Source organism: Cupressus sempervirens, chromosome 9 (assembly GCF_028749045.1).
Source record: "Cupressus sempervirens isolate cs-2001-9-10 chromosome 9, ASM2874904v1, whole genome shotgun sequence".
In the NCBI taxonomy this organism is placed as follows: Eukaryota; Viridiplantae; Streptophyta; class Pinopsida; order Cupressales; family Cupressaceae; genus Cupressus; species Cupressus sempervirens.
Window position 1 is genome coordinate 10,869,070 of NC_143126.1, and position 19,798 is coordinate 10,888,867.

The 19,798-nt window shown below is 35.8% G+C and overlaps 1 non-coding gene across 1 annotated transcript; it reads right to left on the reverse strand.

The window, feature by feature from the left end:
• Positions 1–15,963: 15,963 nt before the first annotated feature.
• Positions 15,964–16,125, reverse strand: LOC149537384 (U1 spliceosomal RNA). Its single transcript, XR_016356584.1, has one exon. It is a non-coding gene; the product is annotated as a U1 spliceosomal RNA (small nuclear RNA).
• Positions 16,126–19,798: the final 3,673 nt, after the last annotated feature.

Sequence of the window (19,798 nt, forward strand, 5' to 3'; positions counted from 1 at the left end):
TACTGGTCCCAACCATAGGTCAATATATTGAAGGGGGGGGGGGAGGGGGTGGGTGAATTAGTATACTCACTATGCTCTACTTTTTCTTTTAGATCACACTTTTCATGTATCTATTGGTTAGTGTTAGCTACAACTCAACCAATCAGGGTAAAGGATAAATACATCACATGAAAATAACAATCACATAACACAATATTTATCTCATCGAAACCCAACTAGGGTTAAAACCATGGTGTGTGAGTCAATCCTCGCAAGTTTGCACTCTTTTGAAGTGTGTCCAATCAAGAGCTTATCCATGTTAAAAGATTACAATGACATTGTGAGGTGCCACCATGTTAGGGGATTTTAATGAGACCTATTAAATTATTTCCCTATTAGGAGAATCTTGGTTAAAGGAATTTAAAACACAGATTAATGTGTCACCTTGTTAAGGGATTTGTACAAAGAACTTGTTAGGGTCAACCCTCAATGGGATTTTTTGTTTTAAAGGTAAGTAAACAACAAAGAAATGATCTAACAATTTAGCTACCAAACTTAGCTTGGTTTAGATCCCTTTTCATCTTTCTTAACAAATCTATAACTATGCTCTCCCTTCTCTTAGCTCTGCAACTTCAGTCTCTAATCACTTTTTTGCTTCCCTATCTCAGCTTGTGCTACTCTTTGTGTTGTTTACGCACACTCTACTCTTCTCAACAAAATCACTCTTGAAGATGATCTCTCTCTCTCTCTCCAATCACTCTCCTTCACTTTATGAGATTCTACTTTAGCTTCGCTCTTATGGTTGTTTGGCTATTAGCTTGGCAATATAACATTTACCCCTTTAGCTTTGTTTTCTTTTATACACTTCTCTTACTTTTCTTGGAAGATTTGATCTGATAATTTAAAATTTGAATTCCCACCCTACTCACTAGCTTAGCCTCATGTTATAGTGGTGCACCACTCTTTGTTAGGTTGTGGCATGTTCGTACAAGAGTCACAAGTGCCACATGTTCTCGATGACTTGCTCCGATTAGAAATAATTCAAATTTAAATTCTTTTGACTATTTATCGATCCCTACTTCCATCATCATTAAAATTGACATGGGGTTTCTTACTTCATGCTCATCATGCTAACCTGGTTGAATCAACTCACCATTTTGTATGGTTATTCCTTTCACTTTTCTTCCTTGTGCTTACAAAGACTTCACTTATCATGCTTTATCTATGTGAATCACCCTTGTCATCGCCTTTATTGGGCTTTCATATCTTCTCTGCTTTGATTACCCTTATGAGTTAGAGTCACACATTAGAGTACCTTGCCGGTTGTGCCTCTCTATTGATCATGATTCCTTTGTATGTGTTTCCAGCAATGACAACATTTTTGATGACTAAGTATATCGGTCTATCCACTGGTCAGTATTTGAGATACCTGGCTCAATAGTTCAACCATTAATCATATAAACTACTTAATTATTGTTCAACCCTTTTGCATACAAGCTACATGGATTACCATTTTATCTATAGAGATTTTTTAAAAAAACATGCAACAAATGAAGTAATTTTAATACCTCTTACTGTACCAATAGAGTGGGGATTTTAGTATTAAATGAATAATTGTTTTTGACATCCACAAGACCTAGTGGTTTAATGGACCATCACATTATCCACTTTTATATACTTTTAGTGATGTTCACTCAGACCTAGTATGATTAAAAGATCTTAGCATTGAATGAAGGAATTCTAATGATGTCTACAAAATCTAAAAGTCTAAGTGACCATTAGATTATCCACTTTTAGTACTTTAAATGATAATTACTAGACATAATAAAGTCAAAATTTTAGCATTGAATGAAATGAATTTTAATGATGTCTACAAGAAACAACAATCTAGGGGACCACTAGAATGTCCGCTATTAGGAAGGCACATATTTTGTTGGCTTCTGTAAGGCCCAACGGTTTAAGGGACCATTAGATCATCCACTCTTAGATACTTTAACGATGTTCAATAGATCCAATATAATCTAAATATTTTAGTATTGAACAGAAGAAAAAAAAATGATTTCTAGAAGGTCTCGTAGTCTAAACGACCATTAGATTGTCGACTTTTAGATACTTCTAATGATATTCACTAGAACCATTAGGGTCTAAAGGTATTAGTAAGAATTTTAATGATGTCCATGATCCCAAAAGTACATGGGACCAATAGAATGTCCATTATAAGAAGGTAAATTTAATGATATCCTATAAAATTTAGTGGTCTAAGAGCATAATGACTAAATAGGGGCCAAAATGCACTTGATTAGACAATCTAAGTATTTGTCTAATTAGGTAACATTAAGAGACCATTAGATTGTCCATTTTCAACAAAATCAATACTCATCTTATCACCTCCTCCAAAGATGATATCATCTATGGAACTTGAAGTCCAATGAAGAATTTGATTTCTCCAATCATGGACATTTCAAATTCCTTCATGGTTTCAACAAAATCAATACTCATCTTATCATCTCCTCCAAAGATGATATCATCTACAAATATCTCTACAAGCAATAAGCTTGTTTATGTTTCTTGCTTCATGTATTGATTAAAATTATTACTGGTTATTTCAAACCCAATCATTATCAAGCATGAGTGTAGCCTCTTATACTATGCCGTTGGTGCCTATTGTCCATACAAGGTTGTTCTCAATCTACACACTTGGTTCTTGCCTTGCTCATTTTCAAATCCCTCATATTGCTCAATGTAGACTTTCCCCTCTAGAACTCCATTCAAGAATGCAAAATTTACGTCCATTTGATATACCTTGAATTTCTTGTGTGCTACAAATTCTAGGAGTATCCTTACTCCTAGTCTAGCCATTGGTGGAAAGGTTTCTCTGTAGTGTATGCTTTCCTCTTTTGCATACCCCTTGCAAACAAGCTTGACCTTGTTTTCAACTACTTCTCCCTCATTCATTTTGTTTTGAAACACCCACTTTGTATCAATGAAGTTCTTGTCATCTGGTTGGGTGACCATATCATTTTTTATTATTTAATCAATTTCTTCATCCGTGGCCTTTCTCTAGTCTTGATCCTTTAGAGCCTCTCTTGTAGCCTTAGGCTCCATGTGTGAGAGTAGACATACTGTCTCTCTCACCTTTCTCTTGGTTATTATCCCAACGTCTTTATCTCTAATGATCTGGTCTGTTGAGTAGTGTCTTCTTACACTCTTGGCTAGCACCACTTCTCCTTTGGGTGCTTCTGCTCTCTACTCTTTTGGTCTTGCTTCTTCTATTTGAGCTAGTACAATTTCTTGTATAGGTTCTACCTCAACTTATAGTCTCTCCACTATACCACTTAGAGGAATGCACTCAAATTTTTTGTAATCTTCTAGTTCCTTTTTGTTGTCTTCCTTATTCTTCTTCAAGAACTCATCCACCTTCACATTAGCAAATTGTGGTGTCCACCTTCAGATTGGCAGATTCCACAATCTTGTCTATCTAAAGATTTAGACATTGGTATGCTCTACTCTTTGTGGAGTACCCCAGAAAGATACCCTCATTGCTCTTAGGCTTGAACTTCCCTTGGTATTCATCCCTCTTGATTTTACACTTTCTTTCGAACACCTTGAAGTAACTGACGGATGGTTTGTGACCAAACCACTATTCATAGGGATTTTTCTTTCTCTACTTTACTTGTACCTTGTTTGAGGTGTATATAATTATACTTTCAACTTCTCTCTAGTAGATTTGTACAACATTATTTTGGACCATCTATGTTCTAGCACAATCTATGATAATTTTGTTTCTTCTTTCAATGACATTGTTCTGTTGAGGTGTCATAGGAGCTCACATTTTCCTTGTGATTCCATGTTCCTCTAGTAGCTTTCAAATTTTTGTGAGGTGATCTCACCTCCCCAATCTGATCTCAAGCACTTCAATACTCTATTAGTCTCTCTTTCTACCTTCACTTTCTAAACTTTGAACATGTGGAAGGCTTCTGACTTTTCTTTCAAATAAATAATCCACATCATTCTAGAATAATCATCAATAAACAACATATAATATCTATCACCAGATACACTCTTTCTCTTCGGGAATGAAGGATGTTGCCCTTAATATGACAAACACACAACAAAAACAAAGAAATAAAAACAATTTGTGAGAACAAATTATGAACTTCTTATTACCACCACCATTGCAGAATTACAAAATTTTGAAATACAATATGCAAACCCACATGGTTGCCTTCCTTACAATAATTTGCAACACAGAGGTGCAAACTATCACCAAGAGTTGTCTTAGATAATGTAAAGGCATTCCTTAAATAGACATTTTTACATTGCCTAGGAAGTTTCTAGACATCAAACGCTGACCCTTGAGACCGGCTAACTCTAAAATTACATATAGAGTCGGCCCAATACAGCTTTGACACTTATTTTGGAAATTTTGGTTGGCCCAACTTTAGAAGGACATAAATTTCAAACCATTGCTTTGATTGGCTGTTATAACCACTTTTCAAAATCCCTAGCTTCTAATCTGCATGAGCTAACCAGCGCAAGCTATAGTTTACCCCATTTTGAAGCCCATACGGGGCCTCTAAGATCTTCAATAGTGAGATGGAAGTTTTTATACCAAAACTGTAGACCATAAATCTATGAGTACTCATGATATGATGTTGAGCCTCAATTGGTAGGCTAATATATCCAAGATGAACATCCACCTTAGAAATTAGGACATTCCAAGCTCATATGACTGACTTACTAAGTAACAAGCTTCGAGAAACAACAAATCTAAACTTAGACAACTCTTATTCAAGAAACAAAAAGGAAATATTTTTGGTTGATGTAAAATTTCTCTTACACCCAGGATTCTCCTATATCAGAACTACCCATGTCAGTATGAACTAGATTTAACATATGTTCTAATGTGAGTGACTTGCTAGAGAACTTGAACTTTTCAACTTTTGTAGTTAACAATCTTTGCACATAACATTGTAAGGTTTGGTAATAGGGGGAAAACCCCTTACACAATTCTTCCTTCCTACCTTGACAATACTTTCAAATTTTACTTGACACAACCTCCTATGCCATAACCACCTATTATCATTTCTAGCTATCATACAAGTATTACTATAAATATTGAGATAAGAGAGGTTACCTCTGCTTTTCTCTCATGTAGCTAGCAACTTGCCTGTCTTGTCAAATATTTTGCAAGACCCTTTGTTGAATTCAAACTCACAACCCTTGTCCATTAGTTGAGCCACACCAAATAAGTTATATTTCAATCCTTCCACTAGATACACATCTTCACAAGTTGTGGATTCATTTAGGGAAACAATACACTTACTTCTTACTATTCATGGTAAGTTGTTGTCGAACTTCACCATTCCTCCATCGTAGGCCTTGACCTTGTGGAATTATCTCCTATTACCTAACACGTGGTGTGAGTAGCTTCTATCTATTATCTTGTTCTTGTGAATACTAGTACTAGTTATCAAGGCTCTTTCTACCACTTCTTCTGTGATGATAACAAAGGATACTTCATCCTCGTCATCTTCCTCATGGCTAGTTGTCTCTTCATCAGTCACACCTTCTTCTATGATGTAGCACCGCTTTTTCTCCTTTACCTTTGACCACCTTTTGTTGGTACCCTTCTAGTTGTTATTTTCTCTCCAATCGATGGTCTCTTTCGTGATAGGCTTTGGACATCTAGTAGCATAATGTCCAACCTTTTGTAGTTAAAGAATTTGAAAGGAAGCTTTCCCCTGTACTTCCCTTTTCCTTTGAGCATTCTTTTTGTGAATAGAGCCTCCAACTCTTATTGTTCAGCTTCTTCAAAGTACATGCTCTGTAGTTCCTTCTTGTGTATAGATGTGCTTGGTTCTCCTCTTTCACTTAGTTTTGTAGTTGGTGCAACTGAGGCTTTGAATGCAGTCTCAACTTTTGGTGGTTGACTATTGTCGAAGTCGCTAAGTTGAAATGCAATGAACTTGCCCATTAAGGCATCGAGCGATACCTCTATCTTGTCTATGGCTCTTGAAAGGTTGATACCCTTAAGGTATACTTGGGTAGTAGAGTTCTTAGCATCTTGCTTAAGCACTCATCTTTTGATATTACTCTACCATATGCTTTAATGGATATCATGATATCTTTTACTTGCTTATCATAGGCTTCAATCTCTTTGCTTTCTTGCATTCTCATGTCATCAAAATTTCCTCTCAAACTCTCAACTTTTTCCCTTATGACATGCTTATCTCTACCATGGATGACTTTTAGCTTCTCCCACATTTTTTATGTTGTTTCCAGTTCCTCCACATCTTTATACTCAGTTTATGATAGGGTGCGCACTAGAGCATCCATTGTGGCTGCGTGTATCTCTTTCTCCTTCAACTGGCCTTCACTAAATTGACCAACTGGTTCAACATATTTGATCTTTACATGGGTCTAGTAAGCATCTCCAAGTGTTTTTAGATGCAAACACATATTTCCACACCATGAGCTATAGTTTTTCCCTATAAAACTTTGATGTATCCCTTTTAAAGATCTTGATATTTTCCTCGACCTATCAAACTATTGTCAGCTAAGAACCTAGGCTCTGATACCAATTGTTGGTCCCAACCATAGGTCAATATACTAAAGGGGGGGGGGGGGGGGGGGGGTGGGTGGGTGGTGGGGGTGGGTGAATTAGTATACTCACTATGCTCTACTTTTTCTTTTAGATCACACTTTTCATGTATCTATTGGTTAGTGTTAGCTACAACTCAACCAATCAGGGTAAAGGATAAACACATCACATGAAAATAACAATCACATAACACAATATTTATCTCATGGAAACCCAACTAGGGTTAAAACCATGGTGTGTGAGTCAATACTCACAAGTTTGCACTCTTTTGAAGTGTGTCCAATCAAGAGCTTATCCATGTTAAAAGATTACAACAACATTGTGAGGTGCCACCATGTTAGGGAATTTTAATGAGACCTATTAAATTATTTCCCTATTAGGAGAATCTTGGTTAAAGGAATTTAAAACACAGATTAATGTGTCACCTTGTTAAGGGATTTGTATAAAGAACTTGTTAGGGTCAACCCTCAATGGGATTTGTTGTTTTAAAGGTAAGTAAACAACAAAGAAATGATCTAACAATTTAGCTACCAAACTTAGCTTGGTTTAGATCCCTTTTCATCTCTCTTGACAAATCTATAACTATGCTCTCCCTTCTCTCAGCTCTGCGACTTCAGTCTCTAATCACTTTTTTGCTTCCCTATCTCAGCTTGTGCCACTCTTTGTGTTGTTTAGGCACACTCTACTCTTCTCAGCAAAATCACTCTTGAAGACGATCTCTCTCTCTCTGATCACTCTCCTTCACTTTATGAGATTCTACTTTAGCTTGGGTCTTATGGTTGTTTGGCTATTAGCTTGGCAATATAACATTTACCCCTTTAGCTTTGTTTTCTTTTATACTCTTCTCTTACTTTTCTTGGAAGATTTGATCTGATAATTTAAAATTTGAATTCCCACCCTACTCACTAGCTTAGCCTCCTATTATAGTGGTGCACCACTCTTTGTTAGGTTGTGGCATGTTCGTACAAGAGTCACAAGTACCACATGTTCTCGATGACTTGCTCCGATTAGAAATAATTCAAATTTAAATTCTTTTGACTATTTATCAATCCCTGCTTCCATCATCATTAAAAGTGACATGGGGTTTCTTACTTCATGCTCATCATGCTAACCTGGTTGAATCAACTCACCATTTTGTATGGTTATTCCTTTCACTTGTCTTCCTTGTGCTTACAGAGACTTCACTTATCATGCTTTATCGATGCGAATCACCCTTGTCACCGCCTTTATTGGGCTTTCATATCTTCTCTACTCTGATTAGCCTTGTGAGTTAGAGTCACACATTAGAGTACCTTGCTGGTTGTGCCTCTCTACTGATCATGATTCCTTTGTATGTGTTTCCAGCAATGACAACACTTTTGATGACTAAGTATATCGGTCTATCCACTGGTCAGTATTTAAGATACCTGGCTCAACAGTTCAACCATTAATCATATAAACTATTTAATTATTGTTCAACCCTTTTGCATACAAGCTACATAGATTACCATTTTATCTATAGAGAATTTTTTTTTAAACATGCAACAAATGAAGTAATTTTAATGACTCTTACTATACCAATAGAGTGGGGATTTTAGTATTAAATGAATAATTTTTTTTGACATCCACAAGACCTAGTGGTTTAAGGGACCATCACATTATCCACTTTTATATACTTTTAGTGATATTCACTCAAACCTAGTATGATTAAAAGATCTTAGCATTGAATGAAGGAATTCTAATGATGTCTACAAAATCTAAAAGTCTAAGTGACCATTAGATTATCCACTTTTAGTACTTTAAATGATAATTACTAGACATAATAAAGTCAAAATTTTAGCATTGAATGAAATGAATTTTAATGATGTCTACAAGACACAACAATCTAGGGGACCATTAGAATGTCCACTATTAGGAAGGCGCATATTTTGTTGGCTTCTGTGAGGCCCAACGGTTTAAGGGACCATTAGATCATCCACTCTTAGATACTTTAATGATGTTCAATAGATCCAATATAATCTAAATATTTTAGTATTGAACAGAAGAAAAAAAATGATTTCTAGGTGGTCTCGTAGTCTAAAGGACCATTAGATTGTCGACTTTTAGATACTTCTAATGATATTCACTAGAGCCATTAGGGTCTAAAGGTATTAGTAAGAATTTTAATGATGTCCATGATCCCAAAAGTACATAGGACCAATAGAATGTCCATTATAAGAAGGTAAATTTAATTATATCCTATAAAATTTAGTGGTCTAAGAGCATAATTACTATATAGGGGCCAAAATGCACTTGATTAGACAATTTAAGTATTTGTCTAATTAGGTAACATTAAGAGACCATTAGATCATCCATTTTCAACAAAATCAATACTCATCTTATCATCTCCTCCAAAGATGATATCATCTATGAAACTTGAAGTCCAATGAAGAACTTGATTTCTCCAATCATGGACATTTCAAATTCCTTCATGGTTTCAACAAAATCAATACTCATATTATCATCTCCTCCAAAGATGATATCATCTACAAAGATCTCTACAAGCAATAAGCTTGTTTATGTTTCTTGCTTCGTGTATTGATTAAAATTATCATTGGTTATTTCAAACCCAATCATTATCAGGCATGAGTGTAGCCTCTTATACCATGCCCTTGGTGCCTATTGTCCATACAAGGCTTTTCTTAATCTACACACTTGGTTCTTGCCTTGCTCATTTTCAAATCCCTCATATTGCTCAATGTAGACTTCCTCCTCTAGAACTCCATTCAAGAATGCAAAATTTACGTCCATTTGATATACCTTGAATTTCTTGTGTGCTACAAATTCTAGGAGTATCCTTACTCCTAGTCTAGCCATTGGTGGAAAGGTTTCTCTCTAGTCTATGCCTTCCTCTTGTGCATACCCCTTGCAAACAAGCTTGACCTTGTTTTCAACTACTTCTCCCTCATTCATTTTGTTTTGAAACACCCACTTTGTATCAATGAAGTTCTTGTCATCTAGTTGGGCGACCAAGGTCCATGTATCATTTTTTATTATTTAATCAATTTCTTCATCCGTGGCCTTTCTCTAGTCTTGATCCTTTAGAGCCTCTCTTGTAGCCTTAGGCTCCATGTGTGAGAGTAGACATACTGTCTCTCTCACCTTTCTCTTGGTTATTATTCCAACGTCTTTATCTCTAATGATCTAGTCTGTTGAGTAGTGTCTTCTTACACACTTGGCTAGCACCACTTCTCCTTTGGGTGCTTCTACTCTCTACTCTTTTGGTCTTGCTTCTTCTACTTGAGCCAGTACAATTTCTTGTATAGGTTCTACCTCAACTTATACTCTCTCCACTATACCACTTAGAGGAATGCACTCAATTTTTTTGTAATCCTCTAGTTCCTTTTTGTTGTCTTCCTTATTCTTCTCTGAGAACTCATCCACCTTCACATTAGCAAATTGTGATGTCCACCTTCACATTGGCAGATTCCACAATCTTGTCTATCTGAAGATTTAGACATTGGTATGCTCTACTCTTTGTGGAGTACCCCAGAAAGATACCCTCATCGCTCTTAGGCTTGAACTTCCCTCGGTATTCATTCCTCTTGATTTTACACTTTCTTTCGAACACCTTGAAGTAGCTGACGGATGGTTTGTGACCAAACCACTATTCATAGGGATTTTTCTTTCTCTACTTTACTTGTACCTTGTTTGAAGTGTATATAATTGTACTTACAACTTCTCTCTAGTAGATTCATGCAACATTATTTTGGACCATCTATGTTCTAGCACAATCTATGATAGTTTTGTTTCTTCTTTCAACGACATTGTTCTGTTGAGGTGTCATAGGAGCTCACATTTTCCTTGTGATTCCATGTTCCTCTAGTAGCTTTCAAATTTTTGTGAGGTGATCTCACCTCCCCAATCTGATCTCGAGCACTTCAATACTCTATCGGTCTCTCTTTCTACCTTCGCTTTGTAAACTTTGAACATGTGGAAGGCTTCTGACTTTTCTTTCAAATAAATAATCCACATCATTCTAGAAAAATCATCAATAAACAACATATAATATCTATCACCAGATACACTCTTTCTCTTCGGGAATGAAGGGTGCTACCCTTAATATGACAAACACACAACAAAAACAAAGAAATAACAACAATTTGTGAGAACAAATTATGAACTTCTTATTACCACCACCATTGCAGAATTACAAAATTTTGAAATACAATATGCAAACCCACATGGTTGCCTTCCTTACAATAATTTGCAACACAGAGGTGTGAACTATCACCAAGAGTTGTCTTAGATAATGTAAAGGCATTCCTTAAATAGACATTTTTACATTGCCTAGGAAGTTTCTAGAAATCAAACCTTAACCCTTGAGACCGGCTAACTCTAAAATTACATATAGAGTCGGCCCAATACAACTTTGACACTTATTTTGGAAATTTTGGTTGGCCCAACTTCAGAAGGCCATAACTTTCAAACCATTGCTTTGATTGGTTGTTATAACCACTTTTCAAAATCCCTGGCTTCTAATCTACATGACCTGACTAGCGCAAGCTATAGTTTACCCCATTTTGAAGCCCATACGGGGCCTCTAAGATCTTCAACAGTGAGATAGAAGTTTTTATACCAAAACTGTAGACCATAAATCTATGAGTACTCATGATATGATGTTGAGCCTCAATTGGTAGGCTAATATATCCAAGATGAACATCCACCTCAAAAATTAGGACATTCCAAGCTCATATGACTAACTTACTAAGTAACAAGCTTCGAGAAACAACAACTCTAAACTTAGACAACTCTTATTCAAGAAACAAAAAGGAAATATTTTTTGGTGATGTAAAATTTCTCTTACACCTAGGATTCTCCTACATCAGAACTACACATGTCAGTATGAACTAGATTTAATATATGTTCTAATGTGAGTGACTTGCTAGAGAAACTTGAACTTGCCAACTTTTGTAGTTAACAATCTTTGCACATAACCTTTTAAGGTTTGGTAATAGGGGGCAAACCCCTTACACAATTCTTCCTTCTTACCTTGACAATACTTTCAAATTTTACATGACATAACCGCCTATGCCATAACCAACTATTATCATTTCTAGCTATCATACAAGTATTACCATAAATATTGAGGTAAGAGAGGTTACCTCTGCTTTTCTCTCATGTAGCTAGTAACTTGCTTGTCTTGTCAAATATTTTGAAAAACCCTTTGTTAAACTCAAACTCAAAACCCTTGTCCATCAGTTAAGCCACACTCAATAGGTTATATTCGAATTCTTCCACTATATACACATCTTCACAAGTGGTGGATTCATTTATGGCTACAATACCCTTACTTATTACTATGCATGGCGAGTTGTTGTCGAACTTGACCATTCCTCCATCGTAGGCTTTGACCTTGTGGAATTTTCTCCTATTACCTGACACGTGTTGTGAGCAACTTCTATCTATTATCTTGTTCTTGTTAATACTAGTACTAGTTATGAGGGCTCTTTCTACCATTTCTTCTGTGATGGCAATAAAGGATACTTCATCCTCATCATCTTCCTCATTGCTAGTTGTCTCTTCATCAGTCACACCTTCTTTAGTGACGTAGCACCACTTTTTCTCCTTTACCTTTGACCACCTTTTGTTGGTACCTTTCCAGTTATTGTTTTCTCTCCAATCGATGGTCTCTTTCTTGATAGGTTCTGGACATCTAGCAGCATAATGTCCTACTCTTTGCAATTAAAGAATTTGAAAGGAAGCTTTCCCTTGTACTTCCCTCTTCCTTTGAGCATTCTTTTTGTGAATAGAGCCTCCAACTCTTATTGTTCAACTTCTTCAACGCACAGGCTCTCTAGTTCCTTCTTGTGTATAGATGTGCTTGGTTCTCCTCTCTCCCTTAGTGTTGCAGTTGGTGCAACTGAGGCTTTGAATGTAGTCTCATCTTTTGGTGGTTGACTATTGTCAAAGTTGCTAAGTTCAAATGCAATGAACTTGCCTATTAAGGCATTGAGCGATACCTCCATCTTGTCTATGGTTCTCAGCTCTTGAATGGTTGATACCCTTAAGGCATACTTGGGTAGTAGAGTTCTTAGCATCTTGCCTACGCACTCATCTTTTGATATTACTCTGCCACATGCTCTAATGGATATCATGATATCTTTTACTTGCTTATAATAGGCTTTAATCTCTTTGTTTTCTTGCATTCTCATGTCATCAAAATTTCCTCTCAAACTCTCAGGTTTTTCCCTTATGACATGCTTATCTCCACCATGGATGACTTTTAGCTTCTCCCACATTTTGTATGTTGTTTCCAGTTCCTCCACATCTTTATACTCAGAGTATGATAGGGTGCACACTAGAGCATCCATCGTGACTGCGTGTATCTCTTTCTCCTTCAACTGGCCTACACTAAGTTGACCAACTAGTTCAACAAATTTGACCTTTACATGGGTCTAGTAAGCATCTCCAAGTGTTTTCAGATGCAAACACATCTTTCTACACCACAAGCTATAGTTTTCATTATAAAACTTTAATGTATCCCTTTTAAACATCTTGATCTTTTCCTCGTGCTGTCAAACTCTCGTCAGCTAAGGACCTAGGCTTTTATACCAATTGTTAGTCCCAACCAAATGTTAGCATACTAAGAAGTGGAGGTGGCGGTGGGGGGGGGGGGGTGTTGAATTAGCATACTCACTATGTTCTACTTTTTCTTTGAGATCACACTCTTCATGTATCTATTGGTTGTTGTTAGCTACAACTCAACCAGTCAAGGTAAAGCTAAAACACATCACATGAAAATAATAATCACATAACACAATATTTATCTCATGGAAACCCAACCAAGGTTAAAACCATGGTGTATGAGTTGATCCTCACAAGTTTGCATTCTTTTGAAGTGAGCCCGATCAAGAGCTTATCCATGTTAAAAGATTACAATGAAATTGTGAGGTGCCACCATGTTAGGGGATTTTTATGAGACCTGCTAAATTCTTTGCCTATTAGGAGAAGCCTAGTTAAAGGAATTTAGAACACAAACTAAAGTGTCACCTTGTTAAGAGATTTGTACAAAGAACTTGTTAGGGTCCACCCTCAACGAGATTTGTTGTTGTGAAGGTAAGTAAACAATAGAGAAATGATCAACAATTTAGCTGCCAAACTTATCTTGGTTTAGATCCATTTTCATCTTTCTTAACTAATCTGGAACTATGCTCTACCTTCTCTCAACTCTGCAACTTCAATCTTTAATCACTTTTTTGCTTCCCTCTCTCAGCTTGTGCTACTCTTTGTGTTATTTAGGCACACTTTGTTCTTCTAAATAAAATCACTCCTCGAAGATGATCTCTCTCTCTCCGATCACTCTCCTTCACTTTATGAGATTCCACTTTAGCTTGGCTCTTTTGGATGTTTGGCTATTAGCTTGGCAATGTAACCTTTACCCCTTTAGCTTTGTTTTCCCTTATGCTCTTATCTTACTTTGCTTGGAAGATTTGATCCGATAATTCAAAATTTGAATTCCCACCCTACTCACTAGATTAGCCTCCCATTACAGTGGTGCACCACTCTTTGTTAAGTTGTGGCGTGTTTGTACAAGAGTCACGAGTGCCATGTCTTCTCAATGACTTGCTAGATATTTTGATTGTTCCTCAATCCTTTCTTCGATCACCATTAAATGTGACATAAGGTTTCTTGCTTAATGCTCATCATGCTAACCTAGTTGAATTAACTCACTATTTTGTATGGTTGTTCCTTTCACTTTGCTTCCTTTTGCTTACATGAACTTCACTTAGCATGCTTTATCTATGTGAATCACCCTTGTCATCACTTTTATTAGGCTTTCACATCTTCTCCACTCTGATTACCCTTGCAAGTTAGAGTCGCACATTAGCGTGCCTTGCCGGTTGTGGCTCTCTACCGATCATGATTCCTTCGCATGTGTTTCCAGTAATGACAACACTTTTGATGACTAAGTCTACCGGTTAGTCTTTGAGATACTTGGGTCAACAATTCAACCATTAAGCATATAAACTACTTAATTATTGTTCAACCCTTTTGCATACAAGCTACATAGTTTACAATTTTGTCTATAGAGAATTTTTTAAAAATACAAAAAAATGCAATAAATGAAGTAATTTTAACGGCTCTCATTAGACCAACAGAGTAGGGATTTTAGTATTAAATGAAGAATTTTTTTTGACATGCACAAAGCCCAGTGGTTTAAGGGACCATCAAAATGTTCACTATTAGCAAGGCACAAATTTTGTTGGCTTCCGTAAGGCCCAATGGTTTAAGGGACCATCAGATCATCCACTCTTAGATACTTTAATGATGTTCAATAGATCCAATATAATCTAAATATTTTAGTATTGAACGGAAAAAATAAAAATGATGTCTAGAAGGCCTCCTAGTCAAAAGGACCATTAGATTGTCCACTTTTATATACGTCTAATGATGTTCACTAGACCCATTAGGGTCTAAAGATTTTAGTAAGAATTTTAATGATGCCTATGATCCCAAAAGTACATGGGACCAATCGACTGTTCATTATAAGAAGGTAAATTTAATGATATCCTTAAAAATTTAGTGGTCTAAGAGCATAATCAAATATAGGGGCCAAAATGCACTTGATTAGACAATTTAAGTAATTTGTCTAATTAGGTAACACTAAGAGACCATTACATTGTCCATTAAGAAGGTAAATTTAATGATATCCTATAAAATTTAGTGGTCTAAGAGCGTGATGACTGTATAGGGGCCAAAATGCACTTGATTAGACAATTTAAGTATTTGTCTAATTAGGTAACATTAAGAGACCATTAGATTGTCCATTTTTAGAAAGGTACATCTTAATCACAAACCCCAACAATCTTAGGAACTTTTATTGTCCACATTTTAGACAAGCCCCAACAATCTTAGAGACTTTTATTGTCCACATTTTAGACAAGCCCCAACAATCTTAGGAACTTTTATTGTCCACATTTGAGACAAGCCCCAACAATCTTAGAGACTTTAATCTTAGGAACTTTTATTGTCCACATTTGAGACAAGCCCCAACAATCTTAGAGACTTTTATTGTCCACATTTTAGAAAAACCCCAACAATCTTAGAAACTTTTGTTGTCCACATTTTAGAAGGAAGGAATTAGTGTAGGAGATAGGAGGTTAAGTTCAATTTTAAATGAAATCTACCAAAAGAAAAAGACTATTTTAGAAAGCCATCACATTACAACCATTATATTTCAACAATCACATTGCAAACATTAAATTTCAACTTCGTATGCTTTTATTGCCATTAACATTTATAGCTTCATTCAATTGTGCCTCAACATCATTTCAGATTCTTTGTCATGTCTTCATTATTATTGTGGCCTATGCAGAGATGTCCAACGTAAGTCCATTTGATTTAAGGATTATAATTGATTAGGGGCTGCGCGGACGCATGCCCCCACTACCAAATATTATGACGTGCACTCACCCATTCAGGTGATGCTAGAAACACCCCCCTCCTTTGTGTGCAATGGAGGTGATGTTCCCAGGCCATTGGCCTTCCTGATCACCAATTGACCCCGCCCAGGTATGTATGCGTTTCTCCTACCCCCCTCTCGCCCTTTTAAAGCCCCCCGGCTCCCTCTATTTTCCCGCACCTCGCATGTGGGACTATATTTCCCTCTCTATCTTTACAACCCTTTTCAGGTAGGGTTTCACTGTATTTCAATGGACGCCATTCTGCAGACGCTGCTCACCAAGCGGAAGGTTTCTGCACAGGTTTTCTTCTTCCCTTCGTTTCCTGCTACGCGTATCTCTCAGTGTTTTTTTAATTTATTTTTTTACCTCTGCTGTTGTCCTCCGTTTCTTACTACTAAGGGTTTGCTAATATTATTCGTTTTATACTTTTGCCATAGTTATAATTCCCCTTCCACTTATAAGGATGATGGCTCTCCATAGTGTAAGGGACTTGGTATATGCTTTAAACTTGAAAGTTCTGATTGAAGATTGGATTCGATTTAGTTCATAGTTGGTTGTTTTTGGATGTGATCTCTTTTTATTTTTATTTCTTAAATTTGGGAGGAGTTTCAAATTCGAGATAATGGAGAACTACTTACAACCTTAAGTTGATTGTGCTATATGGGTCGTTTAACTATTGACAACATTGATTTAATTGTGTGTTAGTTTATATTTTGGATTTTCATGTTTTGGTTGAGCCTAAAATTGATTTTATGTCTTATTTAATCATTTTTTTATTAACATTTAGAGTTATAGAAGAGTAAAATGATGGTTCGTAGAGTATGATCTGATATGTTGATGCAAAAACTACGCACAATCTCTATGATCAATTGTGAAGATGAAGGGGTACTAGAAGGGTAGAGAGGATGGATCATAGAGTATGATCTAAAATGTTGATGCAAAAACTCACTCAAATGGAGGAGTGCTACAATAGTAAAAATGATGGGTCACATAGTATGGTCCAAAAGGTTGATGCGAAAACTAGCACACAATCTATATGACCAATCATATAAACGAAGGAATGCTAGAAGATTAAAAGAGGTGGACCATAAACTATGTTTTCAAATGTACCAAAAATTAACACAATTCGTACCATCGATCATCAAGATAGAGGAGTGGCAAAAGAATAAAATTGATAGATTATAGAGTATGATTCAAATTGTCGATACAAAAAATAATATATAAACAATTTTTAATCAATTCATACACCGTGATTCAAATTGTCAATACAAAAACTAATTTATGAACAAATTTTAATTAATTCGTACGCTGTGGAAAATCGATGCACTTGATTTTTAAGATTTTGTTAAAATATTTAACATTCATAATTTATTTAAACTTTGATGAAATATAACTATCTGAGATTTATAAATTAAAATTAGTTTTCGAAATGATTTTCAACATATGATGGAATCCACTACTCAAGATCAATTTATGAATTGTGGAAAATTGATACACTTAATTAATTAATTTATTTTTTAAAAAATATTTTAATATTTAGAATGTGTTTAAACTTCGATGAAATGCACAACACTCTAAATCTTATAAATTATAATTTTAAATATTCTTTGATAAAAATTGATGATATGACTTGTTTAATATGCTTCTTAATCGAAATATTTAAATAACATGTGGATTTTATGAAAGCATGCGAAATTAATGACATCATGAGCTAGGTATAGCATTCATTGAAACAAAGTTTAAGTTTTATTTATTTCAAGAGATTAATTGAGAAATTACATCTAAACACATTTTTTATGTAGATAATTTTTAGGTTGACATATTAGAGAAGGTTCGAGAGAGTGAGGCTAAAATTATATTTTTTCAACTCGTCATGAATATTGTATGTGGACACTACAAAGGTTATGCAAATGACCTTTGCCTTCCTTGTTGAATGGTGAAGATGAATAATTCCTTCAATTTTAAGGTGATGAATTTTATTCTTGTCAAGAAAATGGTGATTCATTTTATCAAGGCAAGGTGCAATACCATCTTTGATAATAACAATGCTATTACTTACTTTTTGTAATTTTACCATAGTTTAATATTGTTTGGAAAAAATTGTCTTTGATGCCTCTTGTCTAAACACATAGATTAATATAGAAAGAAAATGATGTTACCTTAAGGATTTTTCCAAATGCTCAAGGTATATTTTTTGTAAATCTTAAAGCTAGACTCAAATTCAATCATAAGGATGTTAAAATCATTTTGAGAATTTAGGCACTTATACATAAGAACCTTTTATATATATAATTGGAGTTTAGGTACAACAATATTAGTGGAAGGATACACTATATCCCACAAAAGCTCATTTGCACAAGTACTTGCTTGTATTGTGCTATTATTGGACCTATCCATTTCCTTTTACGAAAAAAGTTCAATTCTAGGTACGTTCTTTAGTATTTTTTTTCAAAATTGGGATAACGAATTCAAATTTGTTGTATATGAAATGTAGAGCTTAACATTTTTCATGTGTTTTATTTATCAATGGTTGCCTTCATAAAGTGAATTTATGATGTAGGAGCATCCTAGCCATTGCGTTATCCCTCTAATTTTGTTGGTGCCAACTGCAGTTCTTGGTGCATTTAATGTATGTAGCATGTGATCGTGATTTGGGTTGATCCGGGAGTTTGTGTGGACCTATTCGTGGTCTTGGTTATTTCTTTTATGTGCATTTAATCTTTGTTGTAAACTTGGGGCTCGTCCTAAGTATTTTGTGTGATTATCATGTGCTAATTGTGGGTTAACGCAAGGGTTAACACATTTTGTATTTAATGTTTGTTGTAAGCCGACTTATGGCTTAAATATGCATTTAATGCAAGGGGTTTATTTAATTTGTAATTGCTAGGCTGACTTGTGACTTAGTTGGGTATAAGTAGGGGGTCTTGTGGAGTCTTTTAGTCGTTCATTCATTCATGGAGTCATTCAGAGGAGGAGGAGGAGTGGGTGTGGAGAGTAGCTAAAGAGTGAGTTTTCCTGAGTCTGTGGATAGAACGCCGAATGTGAGGCAGTTTACAGTAAGATTGTGATGGAGTTGTGAATGTGTGGATAGAGCGTCAAATATGAGGCATTTTACACTTGGATCTTGGATAAAGTTGGAGTAGAGCTAGGGCTATGGCTGAAAAACAAGGAGATTGCTTGGTGGGCTTGCGAGCACAAGTTGAGATTTTCCTTGGAGGTTTCTACCAGAGTGTGGATCTAGACTAGCTAGTGTTTGGGTTGGATCTTGAGGGATCTTGCAGAACTATTATTTGCTTTGTATTTGGCCATAACTGGGAAGGCCTTACAGCCCGACACATTGCATGTAATCAGTTATATCTATGAATAAATTATTGTAATTTGGTATTAGATCTTGCATTTGTGTTGCAAGATCTTTCAGAACTATTACTTTCTTTGTATTTGACCGTAATCGGGAAGGCCTTATAGCCCAACACATTGCACGTAATCAGTTATATCTATGAATAAATTATTGTAATTTGGTATTAGATCTTGCATTTGTCTTGCATCATTTCTTCTTGTTGTTGTGTTTTTGGTGCGTGGTTATTTCCTAGGGGCTAGGACATCTCCTTTGGGAATTCTTCTGCCTTGTATTGCATCATATGGTATCAGAGCATAGTTGTTCCTGAGCATGTAGACTAATCGTCGAAGTTGTGGCAGTTTGCACCAAGACTTGGGTTGGAGAAGTAGATTTGAGTTGATCTTGATCAGGTGGTGGATTTTTCTTTTTGGAGTCCTAGACCTCTTGGTTGTG